We start from the raw sequence: 24,532 nt of genomic DNA, 5'->3' as shown, positions 1-24,532 counted from the left end.
CCATAAGCTCTCATGAGCTAAGACACCGACTTTGGATGGATTGAGAGCAGAACGCAAGGCAGAAGCCTGGCATAGGGCTAAGTCAGTGACGGGGTTGGTCAGCGAGGAAGAGGTGATTATCCCAATGCGGGATAGCTCAGAGGAAGGGTCAGCAGGGTCGGCTTCCAGAATGGACAGCCATATGAAGAAGAGTCACTCAGTGAGACTGCCTCCCGGAGGAAGGTTTTCCCACTAACTCCACAGTCTCTCTGACCGAGGAAGATCAAGGGATTGGTTTTAACCATGTCCTATAAAGAGTTAGACCTAAGAGACTGAAGAGATAAGTGTTCAGGACAAAGATAAACCTGTACTGTATGAAACTTGGAAGGAGCACATGAAACTACCAAGAGACCAGGCATATCTCTTCTTTCCTTGCTGAAGAGGAGAAAAGAAATGCAGAGTAGGGGTATTTTCACTGCTGCTGCATCTTTAGATCCAGATTCATTAAAGTCCGTAATAACAGAACTGAACACTTCACATGCTCCGGAAGAGAGAGGCCAGCACAGAGGGGACCCTTCAACACTCACTGATCATGCAGTCCCGGGAGCATCACGCCTCTCTGAACTTACAGGGACACAGAAACACTCCCTCAGTCCACCCCTGGAGACGGCAGCAGACGTGTATGGGTCGGAAAGAAGAAGGGAAGCCCTTCAAATTCTAGTTTCCCTCTTGGCACAACCACAACCACCATACCTGTCCTCCTCTCCCTGACCTGGGTTCTCCTTCCCTTTTTGACCATTTGGTCTCCTTTTCCTTAGTAATGGAGACTTCAACTTTTGTAACACCCTCCTACCCTGTTTCCTGGTAACCTTCTGATTCTACCTGCTGTGCTGCCCAGCTTCTCAGTCAACCTTCACCCTGAACCTAGGATCCACACTGTAAGGAAATCAACAGGTGTGCAGGTCTTTTTGATGGAAGAGCTGTGGGAGGATTTTTGTTTAATCCTATGGTTACCCTTTGGTTTGAGGTTTATCCTCTTTGATCCCTGCTATAGTTTGGATATTGAATGTCCCCCAGAGATCTGTGTCAAAGGCTCAGTCCCTTGGGTGCTGCTTCTGGGAGGTGACTGGACCTTTTGGAGGTGGGGACTAGTAAGATATCTATAGAGGGTTGTGCCCTTTAAGAGGACTGCAAGCACCCAGCTCCTTCCTCTTCTCTTTGGCTTCTTAGCCACAAGGTAATAAATATTCTGTACCATACCTCCTTCATCAGAGATCTGAAGCAATGGGTCTACCCAATCATGGACTAGATCCTCTAAAACTATGAGCCAAAATAAACATTTTCTCTATAATCTAATTATCTCAGGCAACTTGTTATAGTGATAGAAAGCTGACTAATAGTCCCATATACCTCCCCTACACAATAAAGATTCTAATACCTTCTCTGCAGGACAAGCAGTCTGCCCAGGAGGCATGTGCTGCCTCTAGCACAATGCTCACAGAGCTGTCCTCCACGGACCTGCTCAGCTGCAGACTATCCTTTCTGTCAATCTTTATAAGAAAATCAGTGACTACAATGGCCACGTGGTAATAGCCATTCATAATTAAAAACAACAACAACTAGGTACACACAGTCACATACAATCTGTCTTTCACTTGACGAAATGAAAATATCCTCATATGTCAAAAACTTCTTTGGTAACATAACAAGATAAACTGTAATCAATAGTTCTTAAACTTCTTAATAAATGTGTGTTAAAGCCTCAAAATTGGAATTATGCTTTCTTTCTGAGCAGAGGGATGGGACCATCCCTCCACTAGTGTTACAGAAGCCTAGATAATTTCTGTGATCAAGGACAATGAAAATTCTAAAGTCCTAGCTACTTTTCCCAGTGAGTATGCTTTTGTCTCCCTGTCTTGTTGAAGCACAGCGAGCAGGCCTGGCTGGGCGAGTCGCACAGCAGGCAGGTTTCCTTACATTCCACCTTTCCCTTGTTCCCCAGCAGACCTCCTTCAAGGTCAGCTGAGACTGCCTCAGAGAAGCCCCACCTGACTGTACAGGGAAACCTGAGCTCTGAGTCATTCTCCTGGCGAAAGGCTCATCTGGGAAGAGGCAAAAGTCAGAGGTGCTTGTGTAAAAGGAAGATGAAAACATGGAACTGGAAAAAACAAAAAAGATATCTGAGTAAAACTGGAGCGTATTTTTGGTTAGGACCATTTAACATGGGGAAAAAAAAAAAAGTGCAAGGATTGTTTTGGCTCCCAGCAATTTTTCAGGCCTCTAGCACCCTGGAAGAGCAAAAAGCTGTCCTTAGAGACATTTTGAAAAAGTTTCCTTTTAAGGGGAGAAACCAACTTTATTAGTTAAGTCTGATTAAGATAACAAGAAACTACAAACAAAGGGAACCCTCGAGCTGATTTCCTGAAATTGCAATGACATGAATGAAGCATAGATTTTTGTGTTTATATACTAATTTAAAAATGACACATGCTCAGGAGGTGTCGTGTTTTAAGATGATTACACTCAAAAAATTTCACAAAAGGAACACTACAAGATCGTTTTATTTCATGTCTCCATTTTCCTTTTTAGTTTTCTTAAACAAGGGACCACATTTTTTTGAAAAGACCCAGCTTGTACTCTAAAAGCAACATAATCTTAAATGCACTATTGAGAGTAGTAAAAAATGCTAATGATGCTATTAATACATATACATACATAAGGCTGCTTATCTGTAATTTAGGAACTTAGAAAAGAACAAAAGTTTTAATGAAATTTAAATTCAGTAATAACCTGAAAGACTACAAACAATGGGATATGGTGAGAGGAAAACTATGCTTTTCACAATATTCTATAGAACACTTGAAAACCTGTTTCCATATCACGTACAAGAATACTCTGTTATCAGTACACTTTGATCTCACTTTATGTGAGACTTAGAAGGGCTAAGATTTAGTGTCTATAGTACAGACATTGCACTCATGGGTCACATTCCTTCCTGTCACAGGATCTAGCAAAATAATAATATGAATAAAACTCAAAGGTTACTGAAGCCTGTGAAGGTACTGTCATCTCTAGACAGTGAGGGGGATAGGACTCCATTCCTCCTGGGTCTCTGCTGAACCAGGCGATATCTAATCACCTTCCCAACATCCCTACAGGCTTGCTGGTATTCTCATTTGGTATATGGAAAACAATGGCTTTCAAAACCACAGCAACCAGGTCCCATCCATCTGCAAGGTTAGTGAGTGGCACAGATGAGGTTACCTCCAGATCCACTCAGCTTCTTTCCTGGTCACCAGGGTTGCAAATTCAGCTGCTGTCAGAAGCCACCTGGTGAGTATGTATACCATGCAGTCATGTCCAAACAAGGGGGAGAGACGGAATCACGAAAAGGACCCACAAGTCCTAGTTTGCTCCGATTTCCAGGGTTAGCACTGGAAATCCTGTGTCATAAGAAACCCCTCCTTTGTGTGCCTACTAAGATGGGTGGGATCCCTTGAGTGATACAGTGAGAATTCAGGCCCTGTTGGAAAGTACTCTCCATTAAATCCACCTGTGCTCAGGTGCAAGTCAATAACTTCAGCTCTACCAGGACTTCAGATAGAAGACACAGTTCCTCCCAACCAATAGGAGCCCCAGGCTTTCACTACAGAACCGATGTCTGGGATAAGGAGATGAGGAAGGTGGTGTTAAGAGTGATGGACTTTAAGGAATAGTACTGAGGTGTGTTGTTGGCTTTTTTTAAAAAAAAATTCTTCCCTTTCCACAGATTGCAGAGTTCCACCTGGCATAGGTCGATTTTTATTCGGCAGCCTAAGTTCTGCCAGATTCTGAAGTTCTTGGAAAGTAATAACATCTATCTAAGCAATATTCTGCAAAACACAATAAAAATAAATTAGAAAATGCATGGCCTCCTGTATAAGCAAGGGTGCGTTACACGCAGATGCTCATGGATGCTGGAAAGGCGGCCAGAGGAAGGCTGTCCATCAAGTGTGGTCATCCAGGTTGAGACTCTTCTCATGAGAATTGCTCTTTACCGCTTCTCACTCATGGAGGAGCTGGCTCCCATTTTCTTAAGCTTTCCCAACCTCCTCATGTGGGGTACTGAGCTCTTGATCCCTCCATAAGAGGGGGAAACCACCTGTATCTTGACCACTGTTCATCCATCTCTTCAGCTTCTCTATAAAAAAAAAAGGGGGGGGGGCCTGGCCATAGGAAGAGACCCGGAGAGGATATTTCTGGTATGTCTTGATTGATTAGAGACCGAAAAGTAATTCTAGGAATGGGTGGTCATGGGGAAAAGTACCTTATCCATTTCCAGGTCTCCCTGCCTGACCAGCCCAGTACACCTGTCCTGCCCTGTCTATCTCATCCACGGGGTTGGTATCTAGGTTCCGCCCCCTCCATTCCACCTCTCCCCCTACTAATTCACAGTGCTGCTGCTGCTGACTGCACCCCACCATCTTATTCCCTCACCACAGACAGTGCACCTATTTAGGTGTAAGGATGTTCATTTTTAAAGCTGTCTTTAAATCCACACGCATAAAAGGGGATTGTGTACTACATACTACAATGCATTGAACAAACTGTGACTACTAACAGATACACAGAAAGCCTTGGAAAAGCAAATCCATCATAGTATTTTGTTACTGGCAGGGACCTCAAAGTTTGGGATTCCTGTATGTATGTTTTGTTTTGGTTTCTTTATTTTTTTCCATTTGATAGCAAAATATCTGAAACCTCAGAGTCTTTGTCTTAATATAATAATGACATGAGTTTTCAGAAAGAAATCAATACCTTCTGCACAGTATGTATCAAAGCAAAGCAATACACTTACCTAAAACAGAAATGAGTATTTTATGGGCGGTAGGCAGAGGTCATAGGAAGACTTCCTTTCTCCAAGTGCTCTCTGTAGCAGGAAATAACTAAAAACACAGGCAAAGAAGATAAATGTTCTTTTTTATTTGACAAAAATAGGCAGACTATTAAATGCATTTAGAACAGAAAATAAAAATTCCATTAAAAATTGGCAAATTCATTTTTAAAAAACAGGTTAGCAGATGTCAGTAAACCCAAACGCATTAGATTTTACATATTTCATCTAGAACGTAAGCATTGGCTCATTTCAATTGCTCCTTTTGTTTAACTATAGATAGCAATTATATAAAAAGAAAAATGTAGCAACGAGTTGTGAGAAGTCCCATAAGTAACATTTTTGTAGGACATTACCTCATTTCTGGAACTGATAAGAGTGTTAGCATTTCAGAGGGCCTTAGGACTGAACTGTACTCGCCCTCCATCTGCAGCGCAGGAGACTAAGGCCCTCCAGGTGAGGAGCTCACCAATAATCATTTGGCTAGGGCAGAGATCCTGATTGCTACAAGAGTACTCTAGCACTCTGATGTCAGCAATCATGTGTTCCTTCCTTCATTCGTTCAATGAATACTGACTGAGCCATTTCCTATGGATCAGGTATTTTTCAAAGCTCTGGGGGTTAAGGCAAAAAAAAAAAATCTCTGACCTCATGGAATTTATATTCCAGAAAGTAGAGACTGAAAAAATAAAATAAAAACAATAGATATGATCTCAGAATGTCCCACTGACTGACGTTGCTCCATTTCCCATAAAATCCTGAAGGCAGTGTGGAAATAAGCCATGGGCTTTGGGGGAAGCACATTCCAGGAAGAGGACCAGCCAAGGCCCTGAGGCAGACTGGCCTGGCTGTCAAGGAGTGAGAGGAGGAGAATGGTGGGTTCCATGTGGCTGTGGATGAGAAAACAGGTGGTGTGGACAGGAAGCTGGTGAAAGCCAGCTCTTGGCAAGTGTCTACTTAGAAGGCAGCAGCAAAGGAGGAGCCTGGGAAGGAGCAATCAGAGACAGGAGGACTACAGGAGGGTGCTATTTGCAGAGGTCGGAGGGTCAGAGAGCTGCTGACAGCTGAAGCCACTGGCTAGGGGGCAGACTGGGAGGAATCCTGCTAACTCATCCAGCAGGGTGAGCAGGGCGGGGTGAGGACCTAGGAAAGCAAAGCTTCCACAGAGTAAGTGTGGAGAAGGAGGAGAGGGTGAAGCAGGAGAGATTTAGGAAGGTTCCCTGACTGCAGGTCCCATGGAAGTGGAAACACACTCTTCTCATGTAGAGATTTTACTGGTGGCAAAAACTAGTGAAGATGAGTGACCCTTAAAGTGGACTCCCCCTCTCAAATTCGGCAAGATTTAAAAGATACCCAAACTCAATAGATAAGATATTATCTAAAACTTTCTCTAAATTATTTTCTAAATGTATGCAAAAATCAGAGGTGGTGAGGTAAAATGCTACAATCCAAGGCCAGCTTGCATTTAATAAGCACATTAATCGAAATAATTGACTTTCAAAAATCTTAACTCTTGGCAAAGCAAACAGTTCCAAAAGTAATCATCAAAGTAGTTGGAATAAAGCCGTAATGAAAGTGTTCTGCTATTCCTCTAAGATGCATTTCTAAATTATTGGTACCTTTTTTTTTAAGAATTTCAAATCTCAGGCATGTAAATATATCAAACATAAAAATATCTCCAGACAACAATCTTACGTGGATTCTGAGAAAAGTTAGTAAGGGGAAGAAAATAGATGGTTCTTTGCATTTATTATATATCTGACATAAGATGACATGGTGACACTCCAAAGTGTGTGACAGATCCAGCCTCTGTTGAACATTAACAGTAGTGGGTGTGGTGTCAAGATGGTAAGAAATCCCATCTCACTCCTCCTGAAGGTTTCTCTGGTACCCACCCCCATCCTCTTTTTATTGTGGGAGGTGGGACTGGGGATTGAACTGAGGGGCATTTGGCCACCAAGCTACATCCCCAGCCCTATTTTGTATTTTATTTAGAGATAGGCTCTCACTGAGTTGCTTACTGCCTTGCTTTTGCTGAGGCTGGCTTTGAACTCAAGATCCTCCTGCCTCATCCTGAGCTGCTGGGATTACAGGCGTGCACTACCCTACCCTGCCCCAGCTCCCATTCTCTTTCTAAACGTCCACTCATCATGCCTTGCTATCACCAAACCAGGTGCCTAAGTCTGCTCCTCCTCCCCCTATTATTACTTATTTAGCTGTCTTTCCTGCTCAGTAGGTGTTTCTTGCAGGAGAGGAGTGTGCCTTCTATCTTCTCTCAATAAAGCTAAACTCGTAGCCTCGCTCATAGCAGGTCCCCATAATTACAGAATAAACTAATGAAAGAATAAAAAGACTACATTCAGATGAGGGACCTACTATCCTTTTAAATATTTTTCTAGTCCAGACAACTTTAGGAGGGTCAACACTAAAATACTCATCAATTGCTAATGACAGATCTCTCTCAGATCATAGCCAGTAGCCAGCCAGGAAGCCACTAGGACCCATGTCCAACAGCTTGTACAGTCCACTGCTCATCTTTTTACAATTATTTTTCAGACTCTCTTGAACCTGCTGCTTTGTGGCACATCACATTCTACATAGGATGAGTTTCTGTTTTAAACTGATTATCTGGTTTGCTGTGATTAGAAGCCCCTAGGAGAAAAAGAAGTATTGAATGACAGAAAAGGCATAAATTTTAAAAAATATTAAATGTTTATGTTCAGGCTGTTAGATCTATTTTTTTGCTGCGTGAGAAATGTCATTTTCTCATCAGTAATGGGTTATGGAATTAGAAGAAGGGGAAAGAACAAAAGTATAAAATGTCAAGAAATTTATTTTTATTTTCTTGTCTTAGGAATATGTAAGGATTTCCCTTAATTCAGTAAGAAAAAAAAAATAACTAAGATGTGATGCATCTGAAGATAAATGTGCCTATTTTGGTTACTCTGCAAAATCATTAATAACAGTTCTGTTATTAAAATGCTCCTTTGGATCAGATTAAAAGGTCCTTTGGGATGTCACATAGTTCAGGATATAGGCATGTCTGTGAATTACATAATTTATATGTAAATTTTTAAGAAGTCCCTCAGACACAAAAATTCCTTAAGGCACAGCCTTGAGAATGGACCTCGGTGAGACCTGTTTCCCACCTAGTTCAATGACACAGTGGCTCTACTCACAAAAGGAAGGCCATCAGATGTTTATGTTCACCCAACGTTTCAGCAATGGCTTAAAAAAAAAAGGACAACAGAATCTACTCTTACAGTAGCTTATTTCTTTGAAACTCTATAAGACCCAGACAATTTAGGAAGTACTTTGGGAAACTGAAAAAGAAGGAGAAAGGATATTACAGAATTGCATCAATTGATCTTTCCCCAAACAAGGGACCGAGCCCAAGTGTCAAAAGGCAGAAAAAGGTGTTTTCCCACAATCACTGGAGGGACACTGTTAGGCAAAGAATGATGCAGTGACACAGTGGAGGAGCCTGGACTTGGAGGACAAGAAAAGCTGTTCCAGCAGAACCTAGTGTTCTCAGGGTGTGCTCAGTCTGTCAGGGGAACGAGGCCTGGTTTGTATCCAGGGGATGGAATACAAAGTGGAAAGACTGTTCTCCTGTTCATTTCACCAACCAAGGTGCCTAAGAAGACACCGACCTGTTCAAGTCATAGAGACCCTGTATGGCCACCAACAGCCACCAAACTTTCTTATTATGCACCTTACTCCATGACAGCCCATGGCTGAGTTTGATAATATTCCTTGGTTTTCCCCCTTAACACTATCATCTGAGTAAATGCAAAACTCTAGCTGATTTTTTTTTACCCCCAGGACGGACGAGGGAGTGCAGTGGTGAGGCATAGTGAGTGATCAATCTCAAGTCTTCCTCTGCCCAAGAATAAACCGACTCCCTCCAACCAGGATACAGCTCTAGATCAGAGCAGTTATCTGCACAAAATATGTAAGTGGCAGTGCTTGGCTTTTCAGGAGCTTGGAAATAATTCTTGAAGGCTTTCGGGAGCCAGGAGGACTCTCCTCTGAGAGCAGACGCATGGTGGCAGCCCGCCAGCCCTGTGACTGGTGAGTCAGTGCCCAAGTTTCTGTGGACTCCACAGTCTGATAGGGGGAGGACATTAATTTTGAAGTTTGAAGACTGAGCGGAAGCAGAAGTCCTCGGGGCATAAAATAGGAGGTACACTGAGAAGCACCAACTCACGTTGCATTTGTTTGCATTTTTGAACCTCAGCTTTGCGGGCTTAAAATATGTTTTCTTCAGAATGCACCACCTTTATTAAAGAATTTAAGATTATTGTTCAATTTGGAAAATAATCCAGGTAACCATTAATAGAAATAAAAAATACCGTCAGACAGTCATCAAAGTAAGTGGCAAGGACCCCACCTTCCTATGAGATGACATGTCAACTCCAAAAACAGCGTCTCTCTTAAACAAAGCCAGGAGTCAAAAATTTCTCCTTCAGGTACAGCTGAATACATACCCACATATATTTTGGCAGAATGAGCTATGTTAACATTTCCTGTATTAAAAAAGCTTCATGAAAACTACAAAAGGTGAGACAAAGAAAACCATCCAAAATGAAGGCTGCACGCATCTTTGAAGAAACAATAGCACATTACTTCTGCTGAGACCCAGCATCAAATCAGGAGCATCACTGCCCTGTCCTAATTAAATTGTTTCACTAAATTTTTCTTGATCACTCATTGTTCAGGAGAGTCTGGACTCAATGCAAACAAAGTCCACTGAGTCCTGAAACCCACCCACAAAGACACCCGAATCCATGTAGCATCGGGCTTTCCAAAACAGAAGAGGACCAATAAGAATCACTCCCAAGCACATGCACCCTTGAATCCAGGTAAAAACAACAGTCTTTTGTGAACAGGGTGGCTGTTTACCAGGCAAACCTTCTGCAGGAGAATGTATTTTTTTTTGTATGGAATGCAGGAGTACACACAGTATCAACAAAGCAAGATCAAATTAAATACATGGCATGACGAACATGCCTCATTTCATGCATGGCTGTGTTTTTCATAAGAGAGAAAGACTTAGAGTAATTACCATGAACTGCGACTTGCTCGCTGACCTCCTGCAGCTGGAGGTCCTTAACCACCGATGCTCTACAACAAAGGGGAACGCCTGCTCTTCCGTGCCTTACTCCTTCTTTAAGGTTACCAGCCCAGCACCTTGCCGTTATAAGAACACAGTACAGTACCGCTGTATCTATGTCTCTAATGCAGCATAAAGATTACTGTGGAAACCTATCGAACGGGCGAGCAGCAACACCAACCACCAATGAGGATGAGGCACATGCAGAATCCAGCACATGCTCTCTGAGGCACAGGCTGTCACCAGCGCTTAGCAGGCTGCTAATCTAATTATAGCTAGTTTGCTAGCACAGAGCTACTGAAGCAAAGCATAGGAGCAAATTACATTTTAATAATTAAACCCCACAGACAAAAACATCTTGATTTCCTGTCATTTTCAGGATGAATGTGTCACCTTCTAAACTGTAAGCAATTTTTAAATTGCATTATTTTCCCCCCAATCTAGAGAAACAAAGAGTGGTTAAATCAATGTACAGGACTTCCTGCTCACTTATGCTTAACTAACCGATTCCAGCACTGAAGAATAAATCACCAAATCAATATGACGAAAATAAAAGTGAAAGTGCCATAAAATCCAAGTCTCACCTTATTTATCCTGATTAGCAATGTGTGACTTAAGTGTTATAAAGTGGTAATTAATCTCTCTTCAATACAGTTTAAAATAGCATGCATATTTCCATCCACGGTGGAAAAAATGCTAATCGAGGTGTCAAAAAATCATAATCTTGACTATAGTGACTAATAATAATTTGGAGCTGCAAAGGATGGAAATGGATCTCAGGAGTCACTGAAAAAGACCACCACCAACAACAAAAGGATTTTTCCACTGTACAATTTAATGGAAAAACTAGTTCTAGAAGCCAAATACTATAAGGGACAGTTTCATGCAGAGGGGAAAAACATGCTTTCTAATAACCAGACTTCTTGGGTTTAAGTTGCAGATCCTCCACTCACTTGATCACTGTGTGATCTTGGGCAAGTGAGTGAACACCTCTGTGTCTGGAGCCGACTGGAAGGACTACTGTCAATGAGCTCTGAGCACTTTGCACAGGGTGGTTTGATTCTGAGTTCTGAATTCATCAATTTTTCATAAGAGTGGTCTTCTCACAACTCCACATTGTCTAACTTTCTTTCCAGTGTTGCAATACTCAAGACAAAATGTTTAAATGCTTCTCAGTTGTCCAGTTTGGTCAGAAGCACCACTCAGAAGTAATAAATGGTGACAAGCTAATGGTAGGCTTGATTTACCACACAGGACCATCCCTGGTAGTCATGGTATCAGGGCAAGTCATTTCCTCTGCTTCTGCTCGGATATGTAATAGTCACTAATTTCTCTTGATTCTACACGAACAGATCTTAAAAGAAATATTCAGGAAAGGATAGACATGTAATTATATTTCATTAATGATTTATAGTACAGACTAAATTATATACATTTCAAAAAGGTTTTGCATGGAATATAAAATGGAAAATGTTTGAAGGAGAAGTTGGGTTAAACTCTAAATGACAAATTTATGTAAAAAAGGGAGAGAAGTCAGCTAGTCAAGTGCAACTTTTGGGAATGCAATTTGTTTATCTATTTGCTTTCCCACAAGGTCATTTTTTTTTCCTTCCCATGTTCTACAGAATTATCTGTCCATCTGGGCTGATACAAAGTGAATCTATTAATCTGTTCAATTTATTTTTCATAATTACTAGACACCGGTATGTTCTCCCAATCCAGTTTTAATCCAATGATGAAATGCAAATCTCTCACCTACAGATAGGTTTGTTTTCTTTTGATTGTCAGCTGATTGTCAGCGTTTTTTTACAAAAAGCTGGCCTGCTCCCCACGCATCATGATTTGCTCTAAGAAACCAAATATTCCTAGGGAGAAGTCGGTAGCCGTGGAAAATGAATATTGACCTAGAGGCAGTTCATCCTTCCATCTTTGTGTATCAAAAACTCGTTGGGATTTAAATCATGATATGACCCATGAACTTCAAGGGAAAGCACAGACATTCACAGTCCACACATTTGAGACTGAAAAACTATAGGAATGCAGACACACACACCAACTCAGGACAACAGGATGCAGACAAGTCTGTCAGAGAAAGCAACTGCCACATGGGCTACAGGAAGCATCACGAGTGTGGATTATCAAAGCACAATCACCACTATCAGGAGGGAAAACTCCGTGAGGTACCAGGTTCAGCGATTTGGCCTGAGGCAGGGCTCCCTGGAGGCTGTCGGGATCCCGACTAGTAACACTTCCAGGCATTTATCTAGGAAACATCTAACAGCTTCTGCCTTCCTCTTCATTTAACAGACTGCTAGCTAGCTCAAAATAGGCACTAAAAAGCTGTTTGATTAATTTGTTCCATGCTTGTTTTATATAAGACATTAAACAGACACTTTCAGAGGGAAGGGAGCAACTGTCCTTACATCTCATCCTCCAATATATTCCGATTCAATGTTTGGTTTGAAAAGGAACAGTTCACTGGTGCTCTCTTATGGCCACTCTGCTGGAAGAGCCTACACACACACACACACACACACACACACACACACACACAATCTTGGGAATCCTGTCTTTGAACTTCATTCAGCTATCTTGATGCTGAAAATCATTCCTTCACTTCATCAATAGCAGTCAGGGGCACCTACTGGAGGCAAGGATTTGTGCTGCACCTTGAAAATACTGCTAGGAGGAAGCAAAGCATTTTGACTCATAGAGGGTGAGATGCTCATTAAATGATTATTAGCAAATAATGACCAATAATGACCGGGTGGGTAAATTGCAGTGCACTGCCAGATGCCCTGAAGGCACTTGAGTGGGCAAGAGGGAAGGACTGAGGCAGCATATGCAAGAGGAGGGAAAGGGTGGCTTCCTTTGGAAGTCCAGTCTCTAATCCAACTGATTCCTTCAAGATCTCCTTCTTCCTAGTGATAGATTCCCAATATCTTCCCAGAAGAAACTGTCCCCTGCCTGCCTGGCACAGAGGATAAGAACACATACATTCCACACTTGCTGCCCAAGGCGAGGAGAAGCCTCTCCACTGATACCATCTGCCCTGATGCATGGATTTCCTCAAGTTCTGTTTGGATTCTCCCAACTTGGGAGAATGCGGATAGAAAAAGCAAGTGGCTAGGTTTGGAGAATTTCCATGAGGTATTCTCTTAGTTTTCTTCCCTTAGGAAGAAAAAATTAGGGCTCAAATACTAAAAATGATGACTTTAAAAACCAGGGCTCAAGGCAAGCATGGGTAATTCCACGACCTCAGGAGGCTGAGGCAGGAAATCAAAAGGTCAAAACCAGCCTCAGGAACTTAGTGAGACCCTAAGCAACTTAGTGAGCCGTGTCTCAAAATAAAAGATAAAAAGAACTGGGGTTGGCTCAGTGGTTATGTGCTTCTGGTATCCACCCCAACAAAAGGAAAGGGGAAAAAAAAAAAAAAAAAACAGGACTCAGAGTTATCTTTGCAATCAGAATATTCAGGCTGTTCGTTGGTTTCAGATTGTTCAAACTCCTTATCTTGTTGAGAGAGGGCTAAGAGTGTAGTTTCTTCTCCGATGAACAGCACCTGGCACCAAGAGGGAGGCCAAGTCACAAGCCAGTCACTCAGGGTACTGTGTCTCCACATGCCATGTTGGGGGGGCGTGCTCAAGTCCTGTTCTGCACCCCCAGCTCTGCAGGAGGCAGGAGGAGAGACCAGCAGCTGAGCCCTGGTCCAGGATGAGCCAGGGTCCCAGCCTACATCAAGCATGGGGTGAGACCCAAATGAAGAGCATTTCCATCCTAGGAACTGGAGCTTGGCAGACAGACTAAGAACCAGCTCCCCCAGCTCACAGAACACCCCCAGCCACGGAGGAGAAAAGGTACCTGAACTGAGAAAGGCTCTCAGGCTACCAGAAATAGGACAATCAGTGGGCAAGTGTCCAGCCCTTCCTTTTCCATTCTTACCACCCAAACAGCAGCTTTTCTTCTTTTTGGAGAGCCTGCCATGCTGGGTGCTCAGCCCAGTTGTAACATGCTTGGGCTGCGAAAGACTGGACAGACTGCTAGAAATCACTCCAGCTGCCCCCAACGCTTGCATGGCTTTGGCTCTCTATTCCTTTCACAGGTACCCAGTATCCCACACTGCTCACCAGAGATGGACTCCACACTCCAAGCAGGTCCCCAGAAAGCCCTTGTGTACCAGTGCACTGCACCACATGGGTGTGTTCTTACAGCTTCCTGGAAATCCACCAGCTGAGAAGGATGATCATGTTTGAACAATCACCCTGTTGGGCTACCCAAGCACACCAGCACTGGGGAGCCGGGGTTAGAAGCCAGTTATGCATCTTACAGTGCCCTTTCAAAGACCAGCCTTTTTTTTTTTTTTTTTTTTCATTTTAACAGTACTGGAGAAGAGAGATGGGAGGGTGGGGAAGGAGGTGGCAGGGAGGGGCTGTGAATTGAAGAAAAAGTTAGCAGGTTCAGGAGGCCTCTGTCCTCAGAGGCCTGCTCCAAACAGCTGTGGTTGCAATCGTACGAAGGTACAGAAGCCCTGGCTACCTTGGGCTGTCTGAGAACCTCCAGTACTACATATAAGAATAGTCAGGCTGTTAGTTGGTAAAATTCTTAAAAATTTTACAGATGTGCATACCATGAGCCTACTTGGTTCCTCTTTTCACTGACATCATGTTTGTTTGTACACACACACATAAAATTAATCATCCCAACGGCATAATAGAGATTATTAAATAATTTTAATGTAATAAAATCACAATTGATACAATAATCTAATAAGGCAAGGCCATATAATAATAAGTAAACACTATTATCTAATAAGAGTTCTGAATTAGGTTCTGAGCTTTTAGCTTTCCTCTGTCCTCAAATCCTATCATGTTTTTGGAAGTTAAGAGGCATTTTGGTTTAGTCAGCTTTTTTACTGCTGTGACTAAAAGACCTGACAAGAACAATTAGAGGGGGAAATGTTTACTTTGAAGCTCATGGTTTCAGAGGTCTTAGTCCACAGATGGCAGCTTACATTCCTCTGGGCTCTAAGTGAAATCATGGTGGAAGAGTTTGGTAGAAGAAAGCAACTCAGAATATGATCAGGAAGCAGAGAGAGACTCCACTCACCAGTCACAAAATATACCCAATTCCCACCTCTCCCTTGAGACACACCCTACTTGCCTTTAGTTACCACTCAAGGTATTAATTCACTGATTATGTTCATGCTCTCATAACCCAATCACTTCATCTCTAAACACTTGTTCTGTCTCACACGTGAGCTTTCGAGGGACACCTCACATCTAAACTATAACACATCTTCTAGGATATGAAAGCACTGACTTCATGGAAAATCTGTCTTCTCTACAGAACCTAGTGTTGGACTTTCTATATTGACCACAGGATAGTGAAACAGAATACATGAGCAAATGCCCTAAATTTTAGCTCTGTGTCCTAAAGTGCAATCCCCAAACATTCCAGTTACATGAAGGTTCCTCTCACTTTAAATAACCCCACAGCATCAGCGCCAGCTCTTGAATGCATTTCTGTACTTCTTGTCCACAATCATAACATATAATCTTGCATGAGTAATACATGCTGCTATTTTAAGAAAAAGCTTCATGGGAAACTTCAAGTATGCATGACATAAGTGTGCATAATTATGTTTAACACGAGGAAGTTTGAATGACTAGACCTGTATCAAAACAAATATGTAATTAAAGAGCATCATTTGTTATGAAATTCATCTAAGGTCTTTTTTGAAAGTTCTAAATTAACAGAGGCTACAGCATGGTTGTCTTGAAAAGGGTCATATCAAAACTTCAGAGGCTATATATTCAATGATATTCCTTGGGAGAAATTACATTGCTAGAATAGAATCACCATATTCTTCTCTCCTTCTATCTAATTACATTTTTATCCCAGTCTAGCTTCTTTCTAGATGGTAACCTAGGGTAAACTGCTTAACATCTTATGCTTCCATCTTCTCATCTCTCTAGCATGAATTCTGTGAATTAATGACTTATGTGAATTAAATGAGTTTTTAGACACAGAGAGCACTTATGGGGTGCCAACCACTTCCTAGACCTCATCAAAGCTCTCCTGATGGCTGCTGGAAAAAGGGAAATATTCGGGCCAAATAATAATATTGTCAGAAAAATTGACTCCTCAGAAAAAGAAGTATGCTCTATAAATATACAATAATCAAACTCTTAGCACAATCCAGATAACAACAGTTATTCTGCTAATAATTTAATCATATATTTAGAAGTTCGGGAACATAAGTGTAATTTTTTTATCCTGGGCCAATCTGGGAAAAAACTTCTTAAAAATTTTACAGATGTGCATACTTTTAGCCCTAGTCATTCGGAAAATCATCTTAGAGAAATAATCCAGGCTGCATGCAAAAACAAGCAAGCAAAAAACCAGAAAAAGGTCTTTACCATAGTTTTCTTTGTATAGGAAATAAATTTTTAACCTTCACCAATAATCAGTTAATAATTATGATAATATATAAATAAAATTAAGTGAGCATTAAAATTATTTAAGTGATATTATAGACAAATACTTATTCAATGGAAATATGAATATTAGGAGACAGTCATATATCGATGTGTATACTAGACTCCAATTTTGTTAAAATTCTCTGCGTATACATATACATACATATATATATATATATATAAATATATGTCTGTGAATACATACATAGAAAAGGTGAATAGGTTTTATCTCTGCATGGTAATGATGGCTAATTTGTCAAATCTGTTTCATTTTTCTACTCTGTTATTACTAACATTGAGCATAAATTATTTATAAAAACTTCATAACTTTTTCCCTCACTTCTAATCAAGACAAAGAAATAAAAACTATAGAAAGGCAGCAGAATACAACAGACACTAGTATGACAATGTATAAATCAATGGAAATGTAACTGATGTGATTTTGCAATCTGTATACGGGGTAAAAATGGGAGTTCATAACCCACTTGAATCAAAGTGTGAAATATGATATATCAAGAACTATGTAAAGTTTTAAACAACCAACAATTAAAAAAAAAAAAAAAAACTATAGGTGACATTTTTTTTTTCTCCTTCTGGTGGTAGGTATGGAAACCGGGGCTCCATGAATGCTAAGCATGTGCTCTACCACAGAGCTGCAACTCCAGCTTGCAGGTGGCAAGTTTTTAATAAGTAGCCTTTCAAAGTCTCAGGCCTAGAGATTCTTGCAGCCTCATGCCCTGCTCTGGCCTGCTGCCAGCCTACACAGTGCAGCTTGGCTTTGTTAACCCCTATGTAAGTGTCAGCTCTTGCAAACAGGATTTTGATGGGCTAACCATTCCCAGCCATCAGTCAAACCACTAGGTTGGAAACCAAAAGCTCAGCTTGGAATTGTCGGCCAATTTGCTAATTATTATCAGACATTAGGACAAGCCTCTGTTGGCACGGGTGCAAGGGCTCATTGCTAAATAAGCCTCAGATATGTCATCCTTTAGTTATTTGGACAATCCTGTCTTTTTATCTAAAGATATTCTAATACACTTGGAATATCTGTAGATTTAAGTGTCTGGAAAGAAGCCAGTAAGTTTAAGTGATAGAGAAAATAGAAAATAATTTCTTGGGATATAAAGTTAGAAACATTAGTGTGATTCAAGATGGACTGGAATCTTGGCACATTTTGAAGTTTTCTGGTTTGTTACTGGCATGGTGGGAACTGAGTTTAAAGTAAGGTAAAGCAAAGGAATCATATTGCAGCGTGTCAACCTATACTGAATATAGTCTTCCTTCCACAGTTTTAAAAATCTTGTGAATCACAGCTCAGTGTCATTAATACATTATGGTTCAACAGGTTTCAAATATCAGAAATATCTCTCTTTACATGTATATGTTTTATGGTTAATTTTATTATATCTAGAGATCAATTTTTAAAATTCCACAATAGAAATAATGAGCAAATGGGAATTGTTTTAACAGAAATCTGCCTTCAAGCAAATTGAGCTCTGCTCCATCTGTATCAGGTAAGTAAGGAATTACCTGTAAAGCCTAGGCATCTTTTTTCCACTGAAAATAATCACCCACCAGTTTCATTTTACTTTTTTTTTTTTTCAAAATTGTGACTTTATTTAGAATCCTTATTTTTTCTCTATATACAAATAATAATATATATGGCAATTCTGTGTTCTTCTACAGCAAAGAAACAATTCTTACCATATAATTCTATTAATAATTCTATTAAAGGCAGTGACAATAACCACAGGAATGTTTTCATCTTGGGAACGTGAATCACCTGTAACATTTATCACTTGGTGTTTTTAACAAGAATAATATTGTGTCCTTGGAGAATAAGGAAGAAGTTATTCAAAGAGAAAGGATCCTTTGAAAGCATGAACCTCAGAATAGTTTCTAAATAAAGAAGGAAATCTGTGTCACTTATTTAGGGATCTTCCTTGGGTTAATAATATATGCTTTATGGACACAACATTAAAAAAAAGGCAATTGCTCCAAACATTGCTGGAACAGACTGTAAATCTCTGGTGATATTTGAAAGTCGTTTTTGAAGATGTGAGTTTTCCCTATGTAGGGCACCTTTTCTAAGCACAGCTATCAGTGTATGGGGAGAACAAGCACATGGAAAGATAAGTTTTATTGCTATATTACTTTTATCATGTGTATGATATTAGCCTTGAAACTGGAAGTGACTTGAAGGATACTTCTTCACCTGGAAGAAACTTTCTTGGGTATCTCTTTTCCTTTATTTTCAAAGTCAGATTACAAGCTCATTTAAATTTCAATTATTCAATTGCATTCCTCTTGAATGACTGCTCATGATCTTTGCCAAGTCAGTGCTCCCATTCGGGGAGAAGCTATTTTAATTCCATTGCAGACAGGTCTTCTCATGAAGAGGAGAGCTTAAATTCCTCTTACATGGAAAGGAATATGATGAATGTTTTTTATCATAAAGTTTGAGTCAAGCCTACACAAGCTATCGCTGTACTCAATTATACAGAAGTCTCTTAAATTAATGTCCCAGAAATGTTCTCTAATAGAAATAAATGACCCAGAATCCTAACAGATTAGTGGAAAAGAACTACAAGAGTCCAGAGGGCAGTGACAGGAACTTCCCACCCAATATCTTGATGGCATTCTGCAAAATTTACAGATTAAAGAAGGTTTTTCTAGTTTTCAGTATCCTCCCCCACAAAAGGTAAGCAGGAATTCAGATTTCTTTCTATTGTTAAAAACACAAACAAGGATAGACTTTACAAAGGTGGTACTCAGTATCCTGTCACACTGAGGAGATGACACCAGGGGTGTCAGTGTTCCTGGCTGAGTCAGTCAGCTTCATCTGGCTCACAGTTTTGGAGATTTCAGTACCTGACCAATTGGTTCCACTGCCCTGGGTCTGTGGTGACACAGCATCTTGCGCCACAAGCAGTCGAAGTGGAGGCCAATTTATCACCTCATGGCAGCCAGGAAAGGAACAAACAAAGGAAGAGGTTGGGATCTCATTATCCATTTCAAGAATAATGACCCAAGACCTCTCCCTAGGCCCCAACTCCTAAAGGTTTCCACCATGTGCCAAGACCACCAAGCTTAGAAACAAGATTTTAATACTTGAGTCTTTAGTGGACTTTCCAGAGCCAAACCAAAGAATTAGTTAATTTCACTTTGTCTACAATGGGTGCAGCTCATCCATACAAGACAGAGTAGATCCTGGCTTCTTTTGGGTGAAGAATCTTACAGGTCTTGCTTCCTCATATTCCTGATGGGTGGTCCAGTTAAAGAGAAGGAATGTTCCACCCTAGTCCCTGAGATGCCTTTGGTGGCACAGAGGCAGAGCCTGCACTGATGGACAGATCCTCATTCCTCAGGACACAGCAGGATGATCTTTTTCATTTGTAATTGTTCTTCTTCTGAAAATGCCTTCATTTTCAGTAATAAAACTTATATAGGATTTCTTCTACATCTTTGTTCTTTTTGCAAAATAATTCTGTTCTCCAGAAATATACTCTATGCTGTGTACCTTTTGGGAGGATGTATTTTATAGGAAAGGAAAAAAGAAAAACTCTACTGGCAATGAAGAAAAAAGCAACACCAAAGCACTGTTATTTAAAATATGGGTTGGCCTCAGTCGTGTGAAATTAGTTGGAATTTCAGTTAATCTATCTTCCTTTTTGATTTACTAGTTTGGAGATGCTCTGTAGACTGTGCTCACTCATGCCTTCATACACATTTCTTTTCAGCATAATTCTCTGACCTAAATCACAGTGAAATGGAATGCACTGCACCAGTTTTTTTTTTTTTTTAATCTGAACAAACTGAAGTCATCCAACTGCATAACACATTCCACCTGTAAAATTCAATGTTGGAATCATGTATTAGTGATGTCGTGCACTTTGTGGAAATGTGAGCCACCGTGAGGAAGCCAGATGGATGGTGATCTGCAGTCACACTGATAAGAAAGTATCCTCCTCCCCGAGAAGGTCAGTGAAGCTTGTTCCACAAAGGCACTGTCATCCTAACATTGTAGTGTTAATAAGACCCAACAGACCCAAACAAGAGGAGAGTCTAGGAACAGAGCCACATACATACCACTGATTTTGACAAATACACTCAAGATGATTAAAAAAAAAAAAAAAAAAAAAAACATGAAAAGCATTTTCAACAAATGAAGATGGAACAATTGAATATCCATTTGGAAAAAAACCGTAGACTTGGAGGCCTACTTTGCAAAAATATTAATCTGAGATAGATCACACACATAGAAGTCAAAAACAAAAATTATGCAGCATTTAGAATAAGAAGAGCAACCTTGCAGTATAGACATTTTCTGAAATCCCCAAGAAGATCTCTATAAAATAATCAATAAATTGGTCTTTAAAGAATTAAAAATGTCTGCTTGTCAAATGACACTTAATTGAAAAAGCAAGACAGTAACTATGGGGCAACAGATCTAATACATAAACCTGAAAAAAGATTTAGCCAGGAAAAAAAAAAAACAAACGCCTATAAATCCGTAACAAAAGGATAACAATCCAACTTCACAAAAAGAACAAAAAAAAAAAAAACTTGAACACATTTCACAAAGAAGAAATAAATGATCTGCAAGCACATGAAAAGGCACTTAGCATCGTCAGGTATCAAAGAAATGAAAATCGAAACTTCAATGACACTTCGTAGTCACTCAAATCGCTGAAAAAGAAGAAATTTTCATTGTTGGAGAGGATATGGAACAACTGGAACCCTCCAGCACTGCTAAGAGAAAGCTTGGAAGTTTCTATAAAGTTACTGAAACATTTATCCTCTGACCCAGCAATTCCACTCTCAGGTATTACTCAAGATATATGGAAATATATGTCCGAAAAGACTTACTCAGCAAAATTTACAGCAACTTCATTCAAAATGCACAATACAAACACTAACAGGAAAAGAGATAAATGAAATGTGGTGTATACACACAATGGAATAAATACTACTATCAATGAAAGGGAATGATCTCCAGATATGACGAGGAAGACAAAAGTCAAAGACATGGTACTGAATAAAAGGAACTAGCACAAAAAGCCATTGCTGAAGGATTCCACTCATATAAATTTTAAAAAACATAACAACTGATTCAGGAAGAATGAAATCAGGACAAAGATGCCTTCCAGAGCTGGAAAAGTGGGAATTAACTGGAAAGCGGAAAGACAGAATTTTCTGGGGTGATGCAAATGTTCTAGATCTTTTTTTAATTATTATTAAAAAAATTTTTTTTTAGGGCTGGGGATGTGGCTCAAGTGGTAGCACACTCGCCTGGCATGTGTGCGGCCAGAGTTCGATCCTCAGCACCACATACAAACAAAGATGTTGTGTCCACTGAAAATTAAAAAATAAATATTAAAAACTCTCTCTCTCTCTCTCTCTCTCTCTCTCTCTTTAAAAAAAAAGTTTTTTATTCATAGATGGACACAATACCTTTATTTTATTTATTTGTTTTTATGTGGTGCTGAGGACCAAACCCAGTGCCTCATGTGTTTTAGGCAAGTTCTCTACCACTGAGCTATACCCCTAGCCCAAATGTTCTGTATCTATATAAAGGTTATTTATTATCTAAGTGTCCAAATTTATCAGAACTTGTTTAACTGTATACTTTTTTAAAAAATATTTTTTAGTTGTAGATGGACACATTATCTTTATTTATTTGTTGTTACGTGGTGCTGAGGATTGAACCCAGTGGCTCACATGTGTGAGGCAAATGCCCTACCATTGAGCCCCAGCCCCAGCCCAACTGTACAATTAATATCAGTGAATTTTATCTCAAAAATCTTCTATTCTGTTAAAAATTACCAATATAGTATGGTTATAAAGTTTTACAAAAGGTTTTATTCCTGATCTGATCATTTCAATAAATTATTTTAAGTTCACAAGTTCCAGTCTAGCATCAATAACTTGGCGAGGCCCTAAGCAACTATGTATTATTTGCATCCTATGTATCTGTAAACAGATGATGACTCTCAATCCCACATGCACTTATGACAGTTAAAGTCAATGAAACAGTGTTATAATGTGCCTTTTTATTAAGATTACTTTATGAAGATCTGAGAATACTTTTACCTATTCATATGTAGGCTATATTATAAAATTTATGTTAAAATCCATGTAAGATAGGTTTCTTTATTGTTTTCAATTAATATTTTAACTGCTTAGCTTCTAAATGGCCAATTTTCTTTTATTTGCCTCATGTTTGTAATAAAGCAGTTTTCAGGAAGGAATTAATGTATATTTTATACAAATAAAATATATGCAATAATACATGTGTATGTGTGTCAATTTATTTATTTATTCACTCACCCACTATTTATTCATTCATTCATTCACTTATTCATTTATTTATTTACTTCTTCGCTTATTTATTTATTTGTTTGTTTATTTCTGCATCACTATTTCTCTTGTTGATTCCTATATCATTCCTTAACTCACAGCTAAGTTTCTTGAGGTTAAAAGAACACTTTTAAAAGAATATTGGTTCCAGGTATGGGAATGGTTCCAGGTATGGGAATGCACACCTGTAATCCGAGTGACTTGGGAGGCTGGGCAAGAGGATCACAAGTTCCAGTCTAGCATCAATAACTTGGTGAGGTCCTAAGCAACTTAGTGAGACCTTGTCTTAAAACAAAAAATAAAAGGAGCTGGGGGTGTGGCTCAGTGGTTAAGTACCCCTGGGTTCAATCCTCAGTACCCCCCCCCCCCAAAACAAACAAATAACCAACCAAAAAAAAAAAAAAAAGCCTTGGATTTAAATCTCTGTTGTGTTTCCTAGTAGCTATATGAATTTAGTTTAAATTGCTTAATTTCATTGAGACCCACTTTCCTCATCAATACAAACACTTGACATGACACTTCACAATAGCTACTTCATAGCTTCAAAAGGAGAGAAGCAGTAATTGTCTTCCCCATGGAGAATTTTTAAAACAATAAAAAAACCACCTCCTGAGGATTCCAGAACACGTCAGTGACAAAACAGCTTCCCTGTGGGTAAATTTTTCCAAGGACATCACATAGGACAATTCAAAGCAGACAGTGGGCACCAACCCTTAATGAAAGAGGAGCAAATGCAACACAAGCCCCAGGTAAGGCCTGGGAATAGTGAGCCCCAGGGAATACTTTTCAAAAAGTGCTGGCCCGGTGCTGGAAGGGCACTAACCATTCAATCCCTGCAACAGTCCCAGGAAGCAGACTCTACTCTCACCATTTTATAGTGGAGGAAAGTGATGGAGAGATCACTAACTTCTCCAGCCACCAAATGGTAAATAGAACAGAGGGCACGCTGGCAGTGAACCCCAAAGAAACAGCTTTGAACCAAGAAGCCACAGGACTGTCTCTGAGCGACAAGACCTTTTCAGGGTCTTAACAGGAAGAGCTTGAGGGGCATGAAAGGGGGCATACTGATTTAAAACAGTTTGTTTTAGAGAATTTGGACCCTTAAGAAAAAATTTAAAAATAAGAAAAAATAAAATTAAAAAATGAGAAAAATCATTAAGTCATACAGCTTAAGAAAATAAACTACAGAATAATTTCCCAGTGTCCAGGAAATAGAAAAGAGTGGCCCTGCCAAAAATATTACACTTAGCTGCCCACACATGCCCTATACGTGTGGGGTGTGTGAATCTAGCTTTGCTCAGGTCCCTCTACTAAGAGACCCCTCAGCAGTCTGCCCCAGAGGGGAGCTGCCTGGGGGGACCTGTGAGCTCACCCACCCAGTACTCTGGCCAAGTGGAGCAGGGACCCACCACCAGGGCCCACAGAGAGGAGTAGAGCCCTCCAGACTGCCCACAGCTAGGCCACATGGCAGGGACATCAGCCAAGTATGTTTTTCATGGCAATGAACTTGCCCTTGACCACATGATGTAAATAAATCAAGGAGGAATTAGATTCTGTCACCCTCATTTACCAGCTTTAGGGAAGAAAAGCCGCTCATTCCCGCTAAAAATGCAGGCTTCCTTACTCTGAGCCTTGTGTTCTACCTTAGCCCCTAAAGTCCAAGACCACGAGGAGAGAAAGGAGAGGACACGTAAGAGTTCACAGTCAGGGTTCCAGACGGCATGA

At 40.2% G+C, this 24,532-nt stretch overlaps 1 protein-coding gene across 3 annotated transcripts in view; it reads right to left on the bottom strand.

Annotated features, from left to right (window-relative positions):
* The window catches only part of Fam110b (family with sequence similarity 110 member B), a 161,494-nt gene that overhangs the window by 67,587 nt on the left and 69,375 nt on the right, over positions 1–24,532 (bottom strand). For all 3 annotated transcript variants that reach the window (XR_013088904.1, XM_076835649.1, XM_076835650.1), the window contains one exon: positions 4,817–4,904. The gene's annotated coding sequence lies outside the window, so the exon portion shown is untranslated. The remainder of the gene's footprint in view (positions 1–4,816; positions 4,905–24,532) is intronic.

Source organism: Callospermophilus lateralis, chromosome 16 (genome assembly GCF_048772815.1).
Source record: "Callospermophilus lateralis isolate mCalLat2 chromosome 16, mCalLat2.hap1, whole genome shotgun sequence".
Taxonomy (NCBI): Eukaryota; Metazoa; Chordata; class Mammalia; order Rodentia; family Sciuridae; genus Callospermophilus; species Callospermophilus lateralis.
The sequence above is the reverse complement of the archived record's forward strand: the minus strand, read 5'-3'. Positions and strand labels throughout refer to the sequence as shown.